The 24,441-nt window shown below is 39.5% G+C and overlaps 1 long non-coding RNA gene across 5 annotated transcripts in view; it reads left to right on the top strand.

Moving 5' to 3' along the window:
- The window catches only part of LOC125781294 (uncharacterized), a 488,206-nt gene that overhangs the window by 145,056 nt on the left and 318,709 nt on the right, over positions 1–24,441 (top strand). The window lies entirely within an intron of this gene.

The following is a 24,441-nucleotide window of genomic DNA, read 5'->3' as shown; positions in this document are numbered from 1 at the left end:
CACAGACTATAAATACGACCGGACAACAGGAAACAGCTGAGGACAGGTAACGACAGGGCGGAGCTACAAATGAGACACAGGTGAAAACACTGAGGGTGGAGACACGGGAGGAACACACAGAAACTCGTGCATCAAGGATGCACTGGCAAAAATAAATCCATCCCCATGCCCCAGAAATGCACTCTTAAGCCTCAAAACTTCACTGGCCAGTGAAATTAATTGTGGGCGTGGCCATTCCAGTTTACAGCTCATTTATTTGGATGAAAAAGCATTAAGCATTTATGTTTAGATGCAAACCTAATTGATCTGTGTCCAACCAGCATATTTTCTTTATGTAAAGCCAACAGCCACTAAAACCATTTTTTTTTTTAGTAATAATAATGCAGTCCTTGCCAAAAACAGAAGGTTAGAATAAGCAAACTCAGGCTTTTATTTTATTACGTAGCCTAATTGAATTTGTACAGTATATTTGAACTTATTGTAGAAAATATGGTGGCTTAGTGGTTAGCTCGTTCGCCTCCCAGCACTGGGGTCTTGGGTTCAAGTCCCTATCTGGGTAGAGTTTCCATGTTCTCCCTGTGTCTGCATGGGTTTCCCACAGTCCAAAAACATGGAGATCAGGAAAATTGGATACTCTAAATTGATCTGGTGTGTGTGTATATTTGTGTGGTATGTATGTAAGTTTGTGTGTGTGTGTAAATGTACTGTATGTATGGCTGTGCCCAGATATGGATTGGCACTCTGTCCTGGGTAAATGCAAGTAGTAGTGCCCGATGTAGTCCTCCAGGTGGACAGTTGTTTCTGGTTGAGAGTACGCTGTGCGCTGTTGGCTGCTGCTTCTCTCCTGTGTGTGGATAAGTGCTGTGTATGAATAGTTGTGTGTAAAATGTGTAAATTGTAAAGCGTCCTTGGCTTTTTAGAAAGGCGCTTGGTGAACTTCATTTATTTAAGATATATAAAAAGTTTCTATACAATAAAATTTAGCTGAAACTCAACTTTGCAGGTCCTCTATAAACTCCAGAGCTTCTGGATGGAGATCAGACAAGGCCGAGGAAGTGGTCTGTCCCCTCGTCACTTCGCTGCCTCCCCTCTGCCTGTGGCTGCGTTCAGTGAATTATTCAGCAGAACAAAGTGCTCCGCGGCTGTGCTGTGGCCTGAAAGAACAGATAATAAAAGCATTAACATTCTTAGCATCTGATAAAGCCTGCTGGTGCTCTGCTGCTCGCCAATGGCTTCATTTCCACCTTCCACCAAATTTGATACTTGTACTGAGTCACCAGTTCATTAGACACACTTATCAACCCCCCTCTCGACTCCATCCATCAGTGGAAAGGGACCACCACAGCACCGCTGCTATGATTTGATTTGGGTACTGAGCCATTCTCTGAACAGCAGTGCCACCAGAATGCTGGGGTGTGTTGCACTTAAATTAGTGTGTAAGGTCCAGCAGTGTTGCTTGGATATTTACAAGAGAATAGTCCAGTCAGTGTTCCTGGGGTAAAGAGCTAAAGCATGACTCATGGAAGTTGGTATAACTATTTTAGGGCAGCTGTAGAATTTTAAATGTTCTTTAGTATCTTCCACCTCAAAAAAATCATGTATTCTATGGTAAATATTGTGTAGTAATACTTTGTTTTGTTTTTAAATACTTAAAATGGAACATGGAAAACACTGATACTAACATTAGATACGACTGATACTGATACTAAAAACTAATTAGGATACTGGGCCCAATCGTACACACTGTGCAAGGTGCGTCACGATGCTTGTTGCTATCTTACACCCCACCAAAAGTCTATTTTCATCCCTTATGCCCGCACCATTAAAATAGCATCTGAGTTTAGAAATATATTTACATCGATGATGGTCTGGAAGTGAGGTGTGTCTAGGTACATTTCTGACGTGTTTCTCTTTTGGTGGCAGAAAAAAAAACAGGTGTGCTACTGACTGAATAAAACCCTGACAACAGTATTCAGCCGCCAAATCTTTACACACACACAAACAACCAATCTGAATCAGCAAATTCACCTTGAAGAATTAAATAACATTACTGTTCCTTTAAATGGGCTCATAGCATAAATGCGCAGGTAAGTATCATCTGCTGAGATGCAAAAGTTGGGTTTGTGCACTGCGGCGAATCCTCATATGTGTGTGACGAGTGGGGGTGTACACACACTGCCAAGATAACAATGAACATCTGACTTGTTGACTGTTGTCTGGGTTCAAATCAGTCAGTAACGCACCTGTGTTTTCCTTTGCCGAGATATCAATACACCAGATATTTACCTGACCACACCTCACTTCTAGATCACCATGCCCATCGCCGTACATATATTCCTAAACTCCACTGCTTTTTAAACGACACAGGTGCAAGGCATGGAAACAGACTCTCTGTTGAAATAATGTGATACAATAAACATGGATCAGAATCCCAAAACCTTTCCAACATCTTGTGGAATTCATGCCACTAAGAATTAAGGCTGTTTGAATAGCAAAAGTAGGATCTACCTTATCATACACCTCAGGAAATAGATATCAGAGTTGGAAATGACATCACATTAGAGGGCCACTAAGTAGAACAGGAACGGAAACCACCTAACGCTGCTATTTATGCTTCCAAATAAATGAACACAGAAAGGTGAAAAAGGTCTATATCTTGTAACTAAAAATACTGCATGTTTCACTTGGGCTGATTCACGGAAACAAGTGTTACAAAGTATACCTCACAGAAAAGAAAACTAAAGCAGGAGTAAAATGCAGAATTCGTGGTCTTCATGTGGCAGTGGATGGAGATGGAGTTGACTGCAGCAGCTGCCCTGCTGAACAGCCCACAGCTTCCACTGGGGTCCAGTAGGCTCAGCCGTGGGCAGAACAGCAGATAGAGCGCTGGCCAGCGCTGCAGGCCTGAGCCTGACCACTAACAGGCACTGAGAGACTCTGGAGGCGAATAACAGACTCCCTAGCTTGGAGAGAAAGCAGTGGAAAGGTGCTCTGGTAAAGAGCGGGCATCATCAGAGATCAATGAGGAGGTGTTTCAGAAACCACACACGCACTCTATTTCTCGCTTTCACGCTGGAGCAGAGCGGCTGGAAAAAGACACAGCCATTATTCAATGGAAAGTCCGGTCTTTTCCCATTTTCCTTGGATGGAAGCTGTTTTAGCATGAAGTCATATTTTCTTGTGCCGATGGAAAACAAAGAGTAAAAATAATGCCGCCACAAATATGAAACTGCATATAGACGTCCCACGTGTTATTAAAGTGGTAGTCAAGATGTCAGAAGCCTCTATTTTCAGTTGCCGGTGATGGGACCACCCAAACAGACCAAAATATAACTAGACCTGCTGTCTAAAACTTCCTGAGACCACTTGCAGTGGGAAAGCAGAAAGCAGCAGGTTGATGCGGCTCAGGGATGACTTCACTGACCAAATTAATGACTTATTTTCTGTTAAGTAAAAAAGCAGTGCGCTGGCCTTGTATCCTCGTCTGTCATTTTCTCCTTTTCCATTTTCCCTCATCCTTTCCTTTTTATTTTTGTCCTGCTCCATTCAGATTTTCTCCCTATTACAGAAATAGCCATAATATTCTCAATTTAAATTAAGATCAAAGACTGTTACCCTGTTAAAATTACAAAAAAATAAACATTTCTATTTTTATCTCCCTTTTTCTCCACAAATTACAAGGCCAATTACCCAGCCCACTCATTAGGACTCCTCCTATCACTAGTGATGCCCCAACACCAGTAGGGTGAAGACTAGACTAGCACATGCCTCCTCCGATACATGTGAAGTCTTGATGCCTTGTGGAGTGATGTGGGGAAAGAGTGTCATCTACCCACCCAGAGAGAGCAAGGCCAGTTGTGCTCTCTTAGGACTCTGGTAGCCGATGACAAGCTACATGAACAGGATTTGAACCGGTGATCTCTTGATCATAGTGGCAGCGCTTAGCCTGCTGAATCACTCGGAGCCCACTAAAATATTCCATGGTCATTTAGCAACCTTTCAGTTTCTTCAGGATTTTCAGGACATCAACCAGCTGGTTGACTTGCCCAGTTAGTGTGATATTAGGCATGATCTAACTAACTAATACAGTATTACAATCACTGTATTTCAAAATAAGTAGAATTTAGTCTACTGTTCTAAATACATTTTCAACATACATGTCCATCTTTTCAATTACAGCCGTTTAATAGATAACTCTACACTTTTGGTTTTGCTCCCATTTTTCATGAGCTGAACTCAAAGATCTAAGACTTTTCCTATGTACACAAAATACCTTTGTCTCTCTAATCTCCAATCTTTCTTTAAAATTTGGGTCTAAATCTGTGTTAGTGAGCACTTTCTTCTTTACTGAGATAAACCACCCACCAGTCACAGGTGTAATATATCAAGGTGCTGATTAGACACAGTGATTATTACACAGGTGTACCTTGGGCTGGTCAAAATAAAAGACTACCGTCTAAAAGCTAACATTAATATTACATTCTGTTTACTCTAACTGGGCAACTCAACCGATTGGTCACATGTGCTTTTGGTGTTACATATTTTTGTCATTCAACAAAATAGAATTGTTAGAGTGTGTAAAACATAACATTTGAGGGTCAAAATATTTCAGTTTAAGTTTTTAGATAATGTAATTCTTTAAAAGTTTGCCACTATTAGCGCTACATGATAAATTGCTTAAGCATAATCATTATGACTTGCGCATTGCAGGAAGTGAGATAATGTCACTTAAGGCAATTAAATCAAACACGTCATGTTGCAATGTTTAGATTTTTGACGCAAGGAGTAGATACACAGTGTTGTCTCTGTGTCTGTGTGAGTGACAGGCTGCTGCTGCCTGAGAAGCACAAGGGGGGGGAGGAGTAAACACGAGGTAATCGCATGGCCTCCATCCACATGGTTGGGCACGGGCTTGTAAAAGCATGTGTTGAAAGCTGTGCACCTCAGTCCAGCACAGTTTTGTGCAGATATTTCCAGTTACATCTAAACGCATGCTTTTAATCCCAGAAAAATAAAAAAAATACTTATTTACCTTTTAAAAGGCCATTTAAATGTCTGATTAAAGGGCTGATTACTGTTGTTTAGCTGTTTTCCTCGGGTTTTGAGTGCTCGGTGCTGACTCGGCTCATGATCAGTGTTTTGCGTGAAATTTTTGGCGTTATAACGTCGAAAAAAGAACATTAGCAACGTATTTTTTTTCCAATATCGTGCAGCCCTAGCCACAATGCCTGTTAAATGGCTAAAACGAAGTCGCTAAAATAGGTTATTTAAACAGCATTTCAAATAACAGGTTAAAGACCCTCTATGTAATCTAAAGGAAGCTTTATATTAGGAATATATAGGAAACGCTTTAGTGAGTAAGTTGTGAATGAGTGAACAAGTGAATTGTTCTGAAAACACCAGTCCTGTGTATTTCCTTTTCCTTCTCTTTCTATTTACCTTTTCATTGTTTGTAATAAATGGGAGGAGGCAGACAGGGGCCGGTGGGCTCGGGTGGAGGGGTGATGGCCGGGGTGCATGGTGGGGGGGGGGGTTGGAGGCAGAAAGCCATCCTCTGTGCTCTACATTAAGGGATCAGGCTGCGTCTCTGTAAATGAGTATTGATCCTCCTCCTGGCGGGATCGTTTAGGAGATTAATGCTGGCGGTAGTGGGTTTGGGGATGAGGGTGGGTCGGTGTGTGTGTGTATAGGGGGGTGGGGTTCTCCAGCAGAAGCAGGGAAGCCAACGCTGGGCTGCCCAGGACAGTGTAGCCTGCTGAGGGGCAACGGGGAGCACACACCCCTCGCTTCACTCCACGCCATCTGGACCAACAGCTCAGAGCACCAGCTGCAGGGGGGAAAAGAGGGGGGGATAGAGGGAGAGAGAGAGAGAGAGAGAGAGAGAGAGAGAGAGACACTGAGGCAAAGAAAGAGAGAGAAAGAGAGAGACTGGAAGGGAAAAAGAAAGAGGTGGCAAAGGGAGAGAGACACACTGGGACAGCTGTAGCAGGGAAACAGAGGGAGAGAAGAGAGAGAGAGACACTGTGAGGGGAAGAGTGAGATGGGGAAAAGACAGTGTGTGAGAGAGAAAGGGAGAGACAGTAAAAGACTAAAAGAGGACAGAGGTTACCAGTTAAAACTACCATGTGAAAAAGATTGCAGGCTAAAAAGAGAAAGAGGGGGAAGAAAATGAAAGTGAAGAAGAATCACAGGTGGTAGAGATAAGTGCAGAAACAGAAAGAGAGAGAGATAAAAGAGTAGGAATGAAAAATAGGTAGAGAAGGTGAATGACGAACAAAAGTTAATGAAAAAGGAAAGTATCAAGAAAAAAACGGGTTACAAGGAAAGAGATAAAGAGAGAGAAAGAGAGAGAAACAGAGAGGGAGAGGTACTGGTAAAACTCCAAAAGAAGGAAGCAAATGTGACAGAAGAGAAAGGCACTGGAGAAAAGAGAGAGAAAAAATGGGGGAAGAGAAAGAGTGAAGAATAATCACAGGTGGCAAAGACCAGTGCAGAAACAGAAATAAACTGACTGTTAAAGAGAGAAAGAGAAAGAAACAAAATAGGGAGAAAGACCCAGGGAGAGAGAGAGACACTGGGAGGATTAAGGAAAAGAGAGGATAAAATGATAAATCAAGTGATAGAGAGAGTGAAAGACTATAATGAAAAAGTAAAAAATCAAACAAAAAATGAAAAAGAAAGTAAAAACATCAGGAATAAATCACCAAAAGGAAAAGAAAACAAAAAAAGAGAGAGAGAGAGCAAGTGAAACTCAAAATGAAGGAAATAACAGACTGTGACAGAGAGAGGGAATTGCAGGAGAGAAGGAGAAAGAGGGGGATGTGACAGAGAGTGAGAAGAAATCACAGGTGGCAGAGAAGAGTGTACAAACAGAAATGCACTGTTAGAGAGAGAGAGAAAGAGAGAGTCTGAAGGGAAAGAGAGAGTGAAGGAAACTGCAGTGGGACATTAAAATGAGGAAAGAGAGAGCGTGTGAGGGAAAGAGAGACACTAGGGGGAAAAGAGGAGAGCGAGAAGGTGAAGAAGGAGATATACTGGGAGGAAAATGACAGGCAGTGAAAGAAAAAGGGAAAGAGGGACCGAAAGGGAAAGGAATAAGAAGTGAGAAATAAAAAAAAAGAAAGGCAAAAAAGAAAAGAAAGATAGAATTCAAAATTAAAGTAAGGCATTGGAGGAGAGAAAGAGAAAGAGGGGGATGAGAAATAGAGTGAGTGAATGAGTCAGGGAGAGATACTCTGAAAGGGGAATTGAAATAAAAAAGAATGATAAGATAAAGATGATGATAAAGGAGAAAGAAAGAGAGAGCTGGAGGAAGGAAGACAGAAAAACAGAGAAATAAAAAGAGAAATAAAAGACTGTGAAAGACAGAAAGAGAAAGAGAGGGATGTAGAGTGGAAGGAATGAGATTGTAGAAGAATCACAGGAAGCAGAGAAAAGTGCAGAAACAGAAATGCACTGTTAAAGAGACAGAGAGAGAGAGAGAGAGAGAGAGAGATGAAAGAGAAAGAGAGAGATAAAGAGAGAGGTAACAGAAATAAAATAAAAAATGTTAAAATAAAAACAAAACTAAGCAGCGGAGAAAGAGAGTAATGCAGGGAGGGATAAAGCCGGGGCCGAGCGAGAGAGCGTGAGAATTAGATGGAAAGAATGAAAGAGACAGGTGGGAGAGAGATGGAGAAAAACATTAGAGGTGATGAGAGAAAGACGGAGAACAGAAAGGGGGAAATCAGCCATGATGGATGAAAGGCAGAAAAAAGAAGCGAGTGAGAGGGGTGGCTAAAGTGACCCAGGGGAACGTACTCAGCGCAGGGCCTGAGCGAACCTCATTACACATTTACAGAGAGACAGAGAGAGAGAGAGAAAAACAGAGGGAGATGAATTTAGGGATGGTTTTGGAAAGATCTTTTAGAAACACACTTTTTGCTCTTCCGATGTTCCAATATTTTTCTGAAAATCAAGAACTGCCATAACAGCCTTTAATCTTTCCACTGGAGATGCACCAACGTCATCTGAAATTATTTGGCTGAAAATGGCAAATAGCTGCCAGGTATCTATATGCCTGTATACTAAACAAGATCAAAATAAGGTACAGACAACATACTTATATCAAACAAGTCTTACCCTATCTAACCAGCATGGTGTACTCAACCTGTCGTCAAGAGTAAGCAAGTAATCAAGCTCAGATAAACAGCTAAAATCCACTCGTTCCTCATTTTTAATCCAATAGTGGATGTACTAGCAGTTGTGTGCACATGGGATCTGCATGCTCTGTTTACACAAAGTAGAGGTGGGAGGGGTGCATCAGATCAGAGCTGATGACTCGATTCAGAGAATCATTTCAAAGGTCGATTTAAAGTCTGTTCAGAGTCTGCTTATAGTCCCTGTGCCTCAAATTGGCTGAACACAACAAATTACAGACTTTTAAATGTCCTTAAATGTTATATTGTCATGGTCATGCAGCTCGCCATCAGCTGCCAGAGCCCTGAGAGAGCACAATTGGCCTTGCTCTCTCTGGGTGAGGAACTGACACCCTTTCCCCTAATCACTCCTAGGGTGATGTCAATCAGCACAAGGTGTCTGTGAGCTGATGTCTCGCAGTCGCTGCGTTTTTCCTCCGAGTGCGCTGTGATGCTACTCAGCAATACTGCATCAGCAGCAGTTGGACAAGAGGCGGAGTCTGACTTCACATATATCGGAGGAGGCATGTGCTAGTCTTCAGCCTCCTTGCATTGTTGACTAAGAGCTAGCAGCTGAATAAGTGGGGCAATTGGCCTAGATAAACTTGGTGAAAAATGGGAGAAAATGTAAAAATAATTGTATAAAAATGTTTAGTGTTTAATAAATATATATAATTTTTATTTTAACATTAATTTACACAATAGTAACTAAAAGAGTCAAAATGAATGAAAACCTGCAATGGTTCAGTTTTGATGCATCACTACTTTCGAGTAGATGCTGGAACATTGGTGTGAGGATTTTACTGTATTCAGTCACTGAGGCTTTAGTAATGTCAGATGTCGATGTTGGAGGATTAGGTCTGGCTCCCCAGCTCATCCAAATTGTATTGGATGGAGGTACATCACTCCAGAGAATGAGGTAATACTAGGCCACAGCCCGGTGCCGGGGGGTTTAATAGCCCTCTAGCTGACATTAGGCACTGACCATTGGGCATGATGACCTTCGATTCATGTGTGGCTTCCCCAGAGCATTCCCTTTTATTGTCTGTTTAGCACATGTAGCAAGTGCATGTTACAGCGTCATGACCTTAAACACTGATTATATATGGGCTGTCAAATGTTTGTGGACATGCAGCTTTTTAAAGTGTATTTTTATGAATGATCATGTTGTCTTTTGTTCTGAATTACTGAATATTTTCAGGAGCAATTCATAAAACTAAATGAACAACACAGTGGACAACCCTGTTCTAACCATTTCTGTCTGTTGGAAGATTTCAAATATTCAAAACCCAGCAGAATTCAGCAGTTTTTACCCCACAAAAAAAACTTTTGCCCTTTGATTACCAGAGTGGACACCCTAAGTTCTCCTTTTAAATGGCACCTTACCACCTTATTCTGTGCTCACCAACTCACATAGCCATTTCAGGGCATACGATGTGCCTTATTTTAGGGATCTATAGGCAGGCCATCAACCACAAACAAAGCAGCTTGGTTTATGGCATCAGTGTTATCACAGGCTGTCTTTGCTATCACAACGATGGGAAAAGTACAATTTGTGCAGCTCAAAACATGCAAACGGCAGTGTGCTAATTTTCTTGATTAATCATGGGTGTGTTTTGGGTGTAACATGCAAGTATTTTGGGTTTGTGCAATGCTGTGTGTCCAAGTGTGCCTAACAAGCAGGGGTGTACATGTGTTGGGGATGCACCGGTGTTGACTATTCACTGCCAAGATAGCAATAACTCTTGAGTGTTGACATCTGTTTAGGTTAATTTCAGTCAGTGGTGCACCTGTGTTTTTTGTGTTCCCAAGATAACAATAAGCCAGAAATTTACCTGAACACACGTGATGGACTTATTTGAGACTGCCACACCCACCTACGTAGATATGTTCACAAGCATTGTTGCTATTTAAACGATGCAGGTGAAAGACGTGAAAATAGACTGTTGGCACCAAACTTCAGATATAATAATATATGTAATTATATATTTAGAGATGCCCAATCGAGTGACTACAGTCTTTTAAACACACACAAACACACAAACACACACACTGAATATGCTAACTGAGCACAAACTATGTTAAACAATTGTAACACATAAATAATGCATGATAAAGCAAAGTCAAACACGCTACGCTCTCTTGTGATAAGCCACATAATTATAAACCTTATATAAAAGCTGAAAGCATTAAGCTGTAACTGTGTTTCTGTGTTTCACAAGCTCCTGTGTGTGTTTCAGCATGAAGTCACAGCAGGCCTGGGAATATGGCAGCTCTGAATGTCATAATGCCGAAAGTATTCCAGAGCTACGCAGCTCTCACAGGCCAACAAAGAAATGTTTTGAAGGCGAGATCAAGATGTCAATCTCTCGCTGCTCCCCCTCCCCAGAGCCAACGCGCTATGAGCGCACTTCCTGCTCTGCGAAGTGTCCCTGAACACAGCCATGCCTCCGACGCCCAACACAATCCAGCCGCACCCAACAGAAGATCAGGAGAGCTGCTGCAGAGGACTTCCACAACTCTAACACAAGCACTGTACATTTATATGTACACTGTATATTAAAATGTTTGTGGACACCTTTCCAATGAATGCATTCTTCTACTTCATGTTGCATCCATTGCTGACACAGATGTGCACATGCACAAATACTCACAGCTTGTCTAAAAAGGACCAGATAAGATCACAGGAACCAATTGGCTCCATGCCTATCGCCAACTTTTGGGATGAGTTGGGGAGTTGGGGATGAGATGAGATGAGGTGGAGATCATCCAAAATCCTGACCTGACTAATACTATTGTTCGCTGAATGCATTCAAATCCTCAAAGCAATGATTTAAAATCTAGAAGAAGAAGAATATTGGGGTATTTAAACCCCTTTAATCCATGTCTGGCATTAGGCATTAGGGTTTTCATAGGTCCAGGTAGAAATTCATATTCTGTTGGTAGTATTTCTCTACAGGAACTAGAAAAGCTGTGTGTGTTTGTGTCAGGGTTATCCACAAATGTTTGGAATACATACATGGAAAATGTATAATGTATATGTCAAATATTTGATTACATTTTTGTACATTGGTGGCTACTTTTAAACATAAATAGTTTCAAATGGCTTACTATCAATCTACAATACTCTAAGAATTAAGGGATCACAGTATCACAAAGTTATATTAATCTGCCAAGTTAGGAGGCATATGCAACTCTAAATCAAGTGACAACAGGTGCAGGTCTCCTCTTTCTGACTGACTCTTCTCTGGGCGTGCATTTTTTCTAGTGTCCTTGTCACTGCAGGTGCATCTCAAAAAAATGTTGAAAAGTTACTTTATTTCAGTAATTCAGTTTAAAATGTGAAACCCATATATTGTATAGATGCATTACACACCCAGTGATCTATTTTAAGCATTTATTTCTTTAAATTGAACAAATATTACTATTGAAATATTATATAAAGCCAATTGGTACTTTTGGCAGTGTGGGCAGTGTGCCAAGTCCTGCTGGAAAAGGAAATCCACACCTCCATAAAAGTTGTCAGCAGAGGGAAGCATGAAGTGCTGTAAGATCTTCCGGCAAAACACTGCACTGACTTTAGACTTAATATAACACAGTAGATGACATGTCTCTCCAACCCATCACTGATCATCAGTAAATTTTGCATTTCATTTGTAAATCAAGAGACCAGAGTCTGGAGGAAGAGTGGAGAGAAACACAGTTCAAGCTGCTTGAGGTCTAGTGTGAAGTTTCTACAATCAGTGATGGAGATCCATGTCATCCACTGGAGTTGATCCATTGTGTTATATTAAGTCCCAAGTCAGTGCAATCTGTTTTTACTGTTCCCAGAAAATATTCCAACTTCAAAATTTATGAAGATGCAGATTTCATTTTCCAGCAGGACTTGGCACAGTGCCCACACTGCAAAAGACCAAAAGTACCAATTGGTCTTATATAATATTTAAATTTTCTGAGATACTGATTTTTGGGTTTTCATTGGCTGTTAGCCATAATTATCAACAATAAAAGAAATAAAAGCTACATGTAATTATGCAATTATGTAATACATCTACATAATATACGAGTTTTTACATTTTGAACTGAATTACTGAAATAAAGACACTTCTTAATGATATTCTTAATGATATTTGTTTGAGATGCACCTGTACAGGTTAAGAAAGTCTGTTGCTTTTCCCAGCACAGTGTCCAAAGCTTGAAGAAGATACCAGTATTAGCGTTGCCACTTGTCCAGGTTTCACCTAGATAGGTAAGTAGGTAAATTCATTGTCTTTACTGTGTCTGTTCAATTGACTCATTAGATTTACTTTGTATGCTCTTACTATGCTTGCTGACATGCACCTTTTTTATCATTGATACTCTGGTATCATTTGTCTTGACTACCCCATTAGTCCTGGTGGCTTCTACAGGCAGAACTGGATAGACAGTGAATTGGTATCTGTGGCTCTACAATAGCATTATTTGAGGGACAACACAACCATTGATATGGGTGGCGAAATCTGTTAAAATATTCAGAGCTATATAATACAACCCTACTTTACCAAGCCATCTCTGATTCAGTTATGTTCACCTTATGGAGGTGTAATGTATGTTGGTGGGGGGAAAACGGTCCATCATTCATTAGTTTGAGACAGTGTCCAGGTTTTTTTTGTCAGGTGGCATTCCTAACCATGACACAGACCTTAACTCGAGGAGAGCAGGACAGAAAGGCTGTAGAAGTGCATCAGCCCAGCAGCAAGATCTGCTTCTTTGTGGATTTAAGTGTTTCGTTCATTTTTTGAGCAGTGTAAAGAGTGAGGTTTGCGTTTAATATCATTACTGCTACTACACAATGCTGTGTGTGTTTGTGTGTGTGAGACAGACAGAAATGTTTGGATGTTCCCGGCAGAAAGTATGGGTGATCTAAGTCTGTCATGCAGTTTAGAGTACAGATCTTTTCCAAATGTTCTGTCAAAAACTCACCTCGCAACCGCAGTTAAAATTTATTCTGTGTACTTTGGAAGAGTGCTCTTTCTCTCTCTCTCTCTCTTCCTCTCTCCTTCTCACTTTCTCTCTCTCTCTCTCTCTCTCTCTCACAGGACAAACTCTGTATATTAAAGCTGTTTTTGGAGACATCCTTCCACATTTGAGGTGATGCATGTAAAAAAAAAACATACCTGCAAATCAGAACAGACAGAAAAATGGAGAGAGACAGAGAGAAAAGGAAAGAGAGAGAGAGAGAGAGAGAGAGAGAGAGACACAGAGGTTTTAGTACATTTTTCCAGAGGACTTTCCACACACCGGTTTCCCTGAAGCCGCTCCAGTTTTGTTTTGACTGTTTGTTTGAGTCACTGTCATGTTGAAAGGTGAACTGTCCCTCTACACTAGGTCTGTGTGTGCTCTGGAGGAGGATATCTTAGAGTATATTCCATTTTTCTGTCTGCCTTTAACTGTCCCTCAATGGCTAGCAGTCTCTGTGACATTGAGAAAGAAACACCCACTTAGCATGATGCTGCCACCAACATGTTTCACAGTAGGGTTAGTATTAACCAGGTGTTTTTCCACTAGACATGGTTCTCACTTTTTTTTCGTTTTTAAAAAAATCCTTCCATCAGGCCAAAGATATTTTTATGTGACCTATCACGTGCCTTTTCCTCAACATTTTGCTTGTTTTCATTTTGATTGGTAGCCCACTGTAGAAACATTATTTTCCACCAACAGAACAGGTAGCAAGTGGCCACTGGGTTCTTTATTACCTCTTTTACCAAAACCCTTTTAGCCTGATTTAGCCAGAGAACTCAAGGTTGTGCCAAACGTCTTCCATTTCAAAACTACAGGGACCACAGTGGCCCTGGAAGCACTCAAAGCCTCAGATATCACTTGTAGGGGCTGTAGACTTAATCTTCATCTCAACCTCTATTCTAAATGTTAAGTAGTCCAAGGCTAGACCTAACCCCATTCTGGGAAACTGCCTCATAATGTTTTCGTTTGTGTGGAAGGGGCTCTATAAGTTTAAAGCCCAGAGGCACCCAAGAACCTTTATCTGGCCCTGGCACTGCGGTTGTATGTGACGCAGTAGTGTGTGATGTGGTGACTAATCAGTGGTTCAAGTTCTCACTCTAAGTCGGATTAACACAGTTGTGGTTAGTTTTAAGAAGATGCTAAAAGTTGCAATTACTTCTTTCTTACAGCTTTAGCTCTGTACAAAAATACACCAAATATTTAGGATTTAATATGGTTAATCTCATCTGTTTAAGTCCCACCTTTTCATCATACTATTGAAAGTCCGTTACAGATGGGGTGGGACAACAGTGAGTCAAAACCAATCAGAATCACCTTGAGTGGGGCAGGAATTCTTTCAATATGTACTGTACATAATGGAAATACTCTCTCTTTTTCTACTTCAAGCACTGATTGCGTGGAATTGGATTACCCTTTACCATTAAAGAATAATGAGTAATATGAACACTAGTACTGATTATTATCATTTAGAAACTCCTAGTGAACAGCAGGAGTTCTCAGACCCAGCTCTGGGATCTCTACACTCTGCTACATCATGTTCATCTCATCAGCTAATTATCAAGCCTAATTATTGAATTCTTCATTAGCTGAAGCAGGTGTGTTAGAGGGGAGCGCTTATTGCAACCAGGGACTGCAGGGTCATTCAGAACCACTGAGGAGCACATCTGAGAAACACTCCTTTAGAGAAAAACAGAGGAATGATTTGGAGAAATGCTGTAAAAGATCCAGTTCCTATTTTAATAGATTTTATTTTTGCAAAAATTCAAAGGAATGGTTTTGTTAAAATAATGAAATGAAGATTTAATATCCAACCTAGAAACAACTGATCAGCCAAGACCGTAACAAATAACGTTATAAAAACATTTAGTAATATTTTGAAAAGGTTCTAACAACATCAGCTATGACATTCAGAAAACGTTCCACTAAACAAAAATTGTTAGTTTTTTTGTTAGTATATTTTTTATTTAGTTTTTAATCACCTCACATTGATAAGCATATAAACGTCACCTTTTTCTCCGACAACAAAAAAAGTCATATTTGAGAGACGACTCATAGCTTTATAAAGGTGAAATAAATGTGTTAGCAGCTCGGATATTTTGATCGAGTGGAGAGTAAACAGCTGGTCTGAAGTACATGCTCAGGTGGAGCAGGAGAAAAAAAGGCCATGCGGCTTGCTTTTGCTGTTTTAGAGATTTGTGATTTTGTTGGTACGAGAGAGAAGCATGTAGCGCATAAAGCGTAAAAGCAAAAAGAAGCATGAATGCGGTTCCAAACTAACTTCGGAGCGGTTCGCTTATGGTGAAAACGTGATCCGTTCTTGATCCGACCCAGCTGTCAAATATACTTCTTTTATTTAAGCTTAACTGCTGATCAGGCGCAATCTAATATGATATAATAGCAAAATAAGGCTAATTACCACAACTATGAACAAATGCTGTCTATGCTGCTCCATGCTGTTTACATGCATGGTATGTGCAGTGTTCACTGCTCACAGCCATGACACTCCATTTACTAAGTGTATATCTGCACTGTGCATCCCATTGAAAACACTGTGTTTGAAAGTGCAGTGGCACATTTTCAGCATTCTGTGTTAAAGCAGCTTTACACTATGTGCTGGAATACAGAATTTTCTCACTATATTTACTTTTTTGCTTCTTTATTAGATAGCTCTGACCAATCAGAAGAGACATTGTGCTTGTGTGGTTTATTGGTGCACATTTTGGTGCATTTAGGTTTATGCCTGTGTGAAACCAAACCAAACAGAGGGAGAAACAGGAGAAAAGTAAACAAACTACAGGTGTGAAAACACACTAAAAAAGACTGAAACAAAAGAACCAGAACACTTTCTCACAAAAAAACATCTTACAGCATTCATTCATATTGAGTAGTAAACACCACCGACCAAAATAATGATAGAAAAAAAAAAACATGAAATGAGATCTTTAGGCTACTTTAAAAATTATATAATCTCTCTACATGTAGTGTTATTTAAACTGGACCACAATGCACAGAAAGATACCAGATACTGTGCTGAGGTAATAGGAAAGCTCTGGTTGATTTCTGTGTATTTGTGTGTGTATATTTATGGAGAGGAGATGGGTGTCTGTATAAAACCAGTGTTTGTTAGCAATATTAGCTAAGCATCGCTTTGCATCACCCTTTCTACACTAAAAATATAACTTTACCAAAAACCTCTTGGCTGACCTGATCTGTATCTTCTGAAGAAAACTCACGTTCGTTCTTTGGTCAAAGTATTAAGTTAAAAAAAACTCATCATAATGTTTATGATCAGTAAATGAAGCATACATTCAAACCAAGAACTTGAGAATACTAAGTATTTAAGAGTGTAATTCAGCGAGCGAGCCGGAGCGTGGGCTTGTGTGAGACAGATTTTAGCTATAAGAACGATGAGCGATGCGTGTAATCTAGTCTGTGAAAGGTGAGGGGGGCACTGAAAATGTTACATCAGCTGAGAATCCAGGCATTTAACTACCTACACACAAATGTGTGCACATGCACACTTGTGCAAACATACACACATAATAGGCACAATATGGGGGTCAGCAGCGCATGAAAGCCGTAGCAGTCTGCAGGTCCAGCCGCTCAACCTGTAACTCTCGGCGTGTGTGGTGAAAGAGCTGAGGAATGAAGGGAAACATGCTGGAGGAATAAAATCAAATTTACTGCACTTTTCACCACATCCACAGAGCTGCTGCATGTCCTGACCCACGTGCCATCTCTGTGGTGAAGGACGATGAGGCGGTGGAAAGGATAATGATACCACAGAGTCCAGAGGAAAGTGGAGAGTGGACAGAGAGAACCGTGCACTCAGGAGAGGTCAGCGCAGGTTTAGTACAGCTTTCTGAACACTGTTAAAATGTTATTTAACCCCACTGGAAGAGCCTGCATTTAAGCCCACCCCTCTATTTCTCAGTGAAAATGACATAACTTGGATATTATATCAAGTTTACCCAATTTTACCCAATTCGAAAGGCCGATTACTATTACTACTATTACTTGTATTACTAGTAATGCCCTTAACACTAAGAAAGATGAACAATACCACAATAGCCTCCTCCGATACAGGAAGGTGAAGCCAGACTCCTCCCCTTTTCCAAATGCAAATGATGTAGCATCACTTGGTAGCCAGTACATTCGGAGGTAAGTGCAGTGACCTAGCTCTGATTTATCAGCTCAGCTAACAGATGTTTTTTCTGACATACATCGCACTAGGAGTGAGCATGTCCAGCTGTGTTCTCTCAGACTCAGGCCGCTGATGGCAAACAGTATAATCTAAGACGCGAACCAGCGATCCTTGGATCATAGTGACAGTGCCTTTGTCTACTAGACCAACCTGTGCCTCTAATTATGCCACCAGAGGTTTTTTAAGTTTTTCTTTTTCTTATTATTTAAAAAATGTTTTAATTTTTTTTATTTATTTATTTATTATTACTTTTTATGTTTTATTTTCGATCCTTATGTTCTTAGTTTATATTTAATATAATCTTAGCTTATTATTTTACTTTACTTTTACTATTATCTTTTTCTTTATTTTATATTTAATAAATTATTTACTTTTTATGTCAGTGTTTTTTTTGTTGGTCTTTTAGAATTTTCTATTTTACATATATATTTTATTCATATATATTAAATGTTGATTTACAGTTAGTATTTCTTTTATTTATTTATTTAGTTTTACTTTTTTATTCCATTTTATTTCTAATTTCTTATTAAATGTTTTTAATTTCAGACAATGTTTTTTTCTAAGTGAAAATAAAGGTTGATCAATTGATTGATTGAACTATGGTACTTAATCAACAGGACATATGAACAAAACAAGTTATATGCAAAGGTCTGACCTCTGGTCAAATGATAGGCTTATTTACTAGGTACAGCCATTCAGAACCATTCAAAAGTTTGGACACGCCTTTTATTCAATGTTTTTTGTCCAACTTAATACTGAAGTTATCTAGACTATGAAAGAACACATAATAAATCATGTAGTCACTTAAAAGCGTTAAACAAACTAAAATACTCTGTGAAGCACTTTTATCTTGGATGCTGTTAACTTCAACTGCGATTTTTGAGGCTGGTGAAACTCTGGGTCTTCCTTTCCTTGGGGCGGTCCTGATGAGAGCCATGGACTTCAGAGGAAATGGATAACGAAAGGAATGAGGACAAGGGCTCTAAAGCCACAGCCATTTAAAGGGTTAAACTAATGGTAGTAAATAACTGATTTTTATACATGGTTGAAAAACTGTTTGAGCAGTTAAATGGTGATATTGTGAGTCTGTTAGATTACTCTGCTATTCCCCTACTTCCACCATCTTTCTGAGGTTTAATTAGGTGGCTCATTTAGTTGGAACACTTATTGCGTAGGGCAGAGACTGTGTCTTACATATTCTGCCTGTGGCCAGAGGTCAGCAGTAATGGCCATTTTCTTCTGCATTGAGATTTATAGTAGACGCTTCCTTGGTGCAGATGTGCTCTCTTTAGTACATGACTGGAATCCTGTAGCCCACTCACCAGACCAGTGGCAGTTAGACTACCTCCACATCTGAAGCCACCTGAAATTATTATTAGGTATTCAATTCTACAATTATTATTAATTATTTAGAAAAATAGTATAAATATTGACATATGCTTCAGAAGATATAGAAGCAGGAGTTCAGTTTGAATGGGCCTAAAGGACCCTTAAGATTATAAAAATGGTTCCATTTGGAATCACAGAGGTCAGTTCAGAGGGATCGCTATCAGAATTTTGTTTAGGTCCCAAGGAAGTCCAGGGTTTCCCAAACAGCAATTAATCCTAAAAATAGTAATACTTTATTTTTATATAGCACTTTTGTAAAACCCTACAAGCATTAGTACAAAGAAGATACAGATATTCAACACACAGACAATACAAATACAACATTTACAGTGAAGCTCCAACTCAATAGTACTACGTTATGTGAATCAGAAAATTAGAACGTTAAGCAGAAGAAAGACCATAAGCAAGAGACTAGATGAGTTTTAAAATTAGATTTAAATATGGGATAAGTGGGAGATACTAGCTTAACTTTAGTAGGAAGAGAATTCCATAGTCGGGGAGCAAGCCTGGAGAAACCGTGATCACTGAAACTACAGAGATTAGATGACGGGACATTTAGAAGCCCAGCAGTAGAGGATCTGAGAGAGTGGGAAGGTCTGTAGGAATGAAGAATGTCAGAGAGATAGGGAGGTGCCAGGATATTTAGGGCTTCATAGCCTTTGATTACACAGCATTCTGAATGGAGATTTCCCCTTAAGCTCCTGAGAATTTTGCTTGGTGTGCATTTTTTATTTTACCTAGCTATTTGGGATTAGTAGGACCTTACAGTATAAAAAACTAACTTTGTACAGGAATGTCCTTATATGGGGAGAGTAGTTTATTTTTAACACTTAAAAAAGTATCTTTGATATTTGGGATCAGAAGGACCCTATTAGTCCAAAAGCACAACTATAGCTTTCTACAGTAAGTAAATAATCTTGTTTCAAATAAAAAAATTGGATGAGAATTTTTACCTGGCCCATTTTTCTGTCTGGGCTGGTTATAGAAACATTTGACTGGGATTCCCATCATCTTGTTTTTAGTCATTTGAGTGTAATGTTGTCATGTGACCTCTAGATGGTAAGGGCAGTGTCTCAATATGAGGCCAAAGGGTCAACGTTTTAAAAAATTAAGTATCACGGTGCAGAGAAGCAGAAATGTAATGCCCGTATATGATGACACAGGGTCTTAAGAGGTTAAAAGGAAAATAACTGTTTAAAACTAGTCTCAAGGAGCAACTAAACCCTAAACTATATTTTTTCATTAATCACTGAAACGTGTTACTTTAAAGGAATGCTTTTATTGTGGTAATTTCCGCCTCTGTAGCGCCCTCTCAGGTTCAACTGTGCTGTGCACATTGGTATGCAGACACATTACTATATGCAGATCAATCAATAATACCACCCCCCTGCTGACGTCCAACCATCTTGGTCTCACCGCTTGCTATCAGAGGCACACTGCTACAGCTGCAGCTCAGCCAATCAGCTCTCCCTTCTGCCCTGCCTCTAAACCCATACATCACCCAGTACCCCTCCCAAACTACACCTTCCATCAGCTAAAATCAGCCCCTTTAATCCTTGTCCAGGAAATTAACCAATAAAGAGCTTTCAATTGATATTAAATATGAGGAACCATTAAGGAACATTTTCTTCTAAAATATTTTTCTTGAAGATTCCTCCACAGTCTCAAGTTGATAAATCCCTAAAAATTTTAACAGTATATAAGAGGTTAGCCAAATAGGTAACATGTCTATAAGCTCAGTGGAATAGGCCAAGCTGCTCCATATAGACACTGAAGGAAAATGAAGGAGAATGAAGGAGAATGATGATACCGGCATTCTAACAGATCAGGCTGCCAGGACGTTAGACTCCATCCAAGCATGTTAAGTTATGATGCTGGAGTTTAAAAGCTGTGGTGGATAGATTTGAATGTACTGCCAGAAGGTTCTTCTGGGTCTTGGTGCTTGGAGTTAGTGGTCCAGACGTATGATTGGAGAAACCACCACAATAACAACAGCAGCAACACCAGTGTTTAGCTTTTTGATCCGAAGCGGCTGATAATCGCCGTCCATTCGGTTCCAGCTACTGGGCTCGTGGAACACCACACACACCACACTGACTCACTCTTTCTCTGGACTGTCTCTGCTGACGACAACAGATTTCACAGACAAACACGTCCAAATGGCTCCTCTTGCTGAACAGGCAGTCGTAAAGTTCTCTAACTCGCTGCCAGAGAGAGAGAGAGAGAGAGAGAGAGGGAGAGCAAGAGAGAGAGAGAGAGAGAAAGAGAGGGAGAGCGAGAGAGAGAGAGAGAGAGAGAGAGAGAGAGAGAGAAAGAGAGAGAGAAAGAGAGGGAGAGCGAGAGAGAGAGAGAGAAAGAGAGGGAGAGCGAGAGAGAGAGAGATACCTGCAGTCAGGCTTCAGAGGACAGTCTCCTTGGCTGGGCTCAGTGTCTCTCTGTTTGTCTTTTTCCCTCTTCTCTTATTTTAACTTTCTCAGAGCTCCACTTGCCAAACAGACGAGCGTGTGACGGGTGTTTCATTTTGTGAGATTTTACGACTCTGGAACAAAGAGAGATAGATGAACAGTTAGATAGATATTTTTCACTGATCCCAGAGGAGATTTCGCTTTGTTTTTATGACATGGTACTTTCAAACCCGAGGTCACACAGCATCATATGTTTAACTAATAAATGTTTTATTAGTAATTTTACTATTACTGCAGTACAGGGTGTCTCAAAAGTAAGAAAACCCCCATATAACATAAAAAAAGGTTTGCAAGACAGCGGGGTAAGGGGGAAACTCAGGCCACTAGGCCATGTCACCAACAAGGTGGCCATCTTGAATGATGCCATCTCGCAAAAAAGGTGTCTGTGTGTGTCACACATTAAACTGGTAGGGAATTTCATAAGGAAAAAAGTAAATATATGCATTCTCTGCATTCTCTGAAATCTGTGGGGTCATCTTCTTTAACAATTCAAGATGGAACCTCATATTCGTATAACAATCTTATCTTAAAGGACTAATATGGATTATATTTTTTATTATAGGATGTATCATCATATATTGGGGAAACATGCTACGTTTAAGTACTGCAGGCTTCTTGTCAGCAGATATTCAGCGAGTATGTTCTTATTATAACAGAAAAATGTGTAAATTTTAGCTTCTGAACATACCCACAACTAATCAAACCTCCAGTCCCATTTCCACACCCAGGTTTGCCAGGTATAGCTCAACATAACAGCAGAACTTCTACCAGATACAACAGTTTTGTCTAGTGTTTTATTTAGATTTATTTAATAAATATCCTTGCTTTTAAAAAAATATATTACTGCTTCCAGACTGGGGTAAATCCCAGCAAAGGTAACCTACAACATGGACTTGGATTAAATAAATTATTATTATTTTTTTAGTCATGTTGTCATATTTTTTTACACCATGAGAAAGATATAACAAGTGATTTTTTTTAGTTAAGTGCAGAAGTCACAATTCAATTATAGAATTTTAGTCTCCCTGCTGGTGACTATAAAGTACTAGTGTTTTGCTGAACTGTAAATATATTACTGCATGTAAATAAACATACAAGTTTAAATTTACAAGGTTCCTTAAAACCGACAGTAAACAATGCGTCCATATTACATTCAGAAGATGTTTAGGATGTTTTAAAATGTACGACAACAGATATTAGTGCTCCAATATTAAACCTTCCATTCTATGCATTTTATGGTCACATTTCCTTTTTTTTAAAACACAGTCCTTTTCTACTTTGTTTTTAAAGTGGTTCTCGCAATTTACATATATCAATTAGTGTGTGTGTGCATTGTATTCATGAGTATGGATTACACTAAAAACTCATATAGACACCTATACACCCACACCCACACACCCACACTCACTTAACCGTGACAGTCACCTTTGTGATTGAGAATGACTGATGAAAAGGTGTTAACTGATCAATATAGTCATTATCTACACACTCTTCTGTTCAGTGGATATGCTGGAGCCATGGGTACAGCGAGCATCGATCTGCTCTTCACTGCAGATTTTTATATGCATTTCTTAGAGTCTGTCTTTCTGTCCGTCTGTCCATCCATCCATCCATATATATTATATATAATATGTTATATATTATATGGCGAAAAGTATTTACTCATCTGCCTTCAATTTCAGGGCTCTTGGAATTTTATCAATAAAGTGTGGAGCTACTTTGAGCTTGTTAAAGGTGTAAAAATAGTGATTTCTTTGCATGGGCAACTCTATGCCCCTATCACTACCATTGTAAGCCTGTTGGAAGCATACAGATAAAGCGCTGTATTTCAGAATGCTGGGGGAGGATGGAGGTGGGCTGTTCAAAAAAACTTTTCAGCATATTTTGGATGAGTTTAATACTTTAATTGAAAACATTTTTATGTGCTACTTCGCTATTGGTACAATTATAAAATAGTTAGAAATCATTCCACACCCACATTACCAGTAAAAAGCCAGAGCGGTAGATGTTCTATACTGTCACCAGGTTTAATGAAGCTCCTTATCATTGAGTGAATCAAGCGATCAAGCTGATCTTATAAGAAGACTAGGCTGCATACTTCAGTACTACATTTTACAATAAACTACTGCAATATATAAATACAAAAAATATTGAATACTTTGGTCTTTCCACTTAAGTGTTGAGCTTAACGCACACTTCAACTTCTACTCGTCAATTTTTTAAAGGAGCTCTGGGTCTCTAGTACTTTATGTCTGTGTAAATATAAATATTTTTGTACTGCAATATTAGTAAAATGTACATGTGCATATACAGCCAGACAAATTGTAATACAATGTTTTTATCTACAGGGGTTGGACAATGAAACACCTGTCATTTTAGTGCGGGAGGTTTCCTGGCTAAATTGGAGCAGCCTGGCAGCCAATTTTCATTAATTGCACATTGCACCAGTAAGAGCAGAGTGTGAAGGTTCAATTAGCAGGGTAAGAGCACAGTTTTGCTCATAATATTGCAATGTACACAACATTATGGGTGACATATTAGAGTTCAAAAGAGAACAAATTGTTGGTGCACGTCTTGCTGGCGCATCTGTGACCAAGACAGCAAGTCTTTGTGATGAATCAAGAGCCACGGTATCCAGGGTAATGTCAGCATACCACCAAGAAGGACGAACCACATCCAACAGGATTAACTGTGGACGCAAGAGGAAGCTGTCTGAAAGGGATGTTCGGGTGCTAACCCGGATTGTATCCAAAAAACATAAAAACCACAGCTGCCCAAATCACAGCAGAATTCAATGTGCACCTCAACTCTCCTGTTTCCACCAGAACTGTCTGTCGGGACAATAAATTATTGTGGTCTAAAACCAGGTGCTTCAGTTTCATTGTCCAACCCCTGTATATTGTATCATTCATAAAGGGAATAAAAACATGAAATAAAACATATAAAACAAGAGTAAATATAATTAAACAGTAAGACAAAAGAGGGGCAAGGTGCTCACATGTATATTTAATTGTGATATATTTATTTAACCTTTTGTTTTTACATTTAATAACTTTAATAAATACAGATCTAAAAAAATAAGAGACCACTTATTTTGACTTTCTTTAATTTTAACAAATTGAAAACCTCTGGAATATAATCAAGAGAAAGATGGCTGATCACAAGCCATCAATCCAAGTTGAACTGGTGGAATCTTTACACCAGG

Source organism: Astyanax mexicanus, chromosome 15, assembly GCF_023375975.1.
Source record: "Astyanax mexicanus isolate ESR-SI-001 chromosome 15, AstMex3_surface, whole genome shotgun sequence".
Classification (NCBI taxonomy): Eukaryota; Metazoa; Chordata; class Actinopteri; order Characiformes; family Acestrorhamphidae; genus Astyanax; species Astyanax mexicanus.
Note: the sequence above shows the minus strand (reverse complement) of the source record. Positions and strands in the feature narration are given on the sequence as shown.